This window comes from Antrostomus carolinensis, unplaced genomic scaffold, assembly GCF_000700745.2.
Source record: "Antrostomus carolinensis isolate BGI_N321 unplaced genomic scaffold, ASM70074v2 scaffold32446, whole genome shotgun sequence".
NCBI classification, from domain to species: Eukaryota; Metazoa; Chordata; class Aves; order Caprimulgiformes; family Caprimulgidae; genus Antrostomus; species Antrostomus carolinensis.
In genome coordinates this window covers 989-1,360 of record NW_010324488.1, presented here as the reverse complement: position 1 = coordinate 1,360, position 372 = coordinate 989, and positions in this window count along the sequence as shown.

Sequence of the window (372 nt, the reverse complement as noted above, 5' to 3'; positions counted from 1 at the left end):
GCCCCCCGGGCCCGGCTGCCGCCGGGATGGGCTGGTGGGGCTGCAGGCGGGGACCGTCGGAGCAGGAGCTGGAGGCACCTCCCTGGACCCAGCCTGAGGTGTGATTCGCTGGTACAACAGCAGAGAAAGGGAATCGGGGTGACTTTAGCTCAAGAAAAAGGCATGGAGTGGCGGGGGGTCTGGGAAGCCTGGAGGACCCAGCGCAATAACCCCACCGGGAAACAACAGCCCCTTTGTTTTCACTCGCTGCTGGTGTTTGTGGGTGGGAGCGGGGGGCTGCTGTCACTGCCTGCACCCCGGCTTTCACAGTGCCGGAGCTTTTACAGCCCCTCCTGCCTCTGCACAGCCCCACGCTGCTGAGGAACCTTCCTG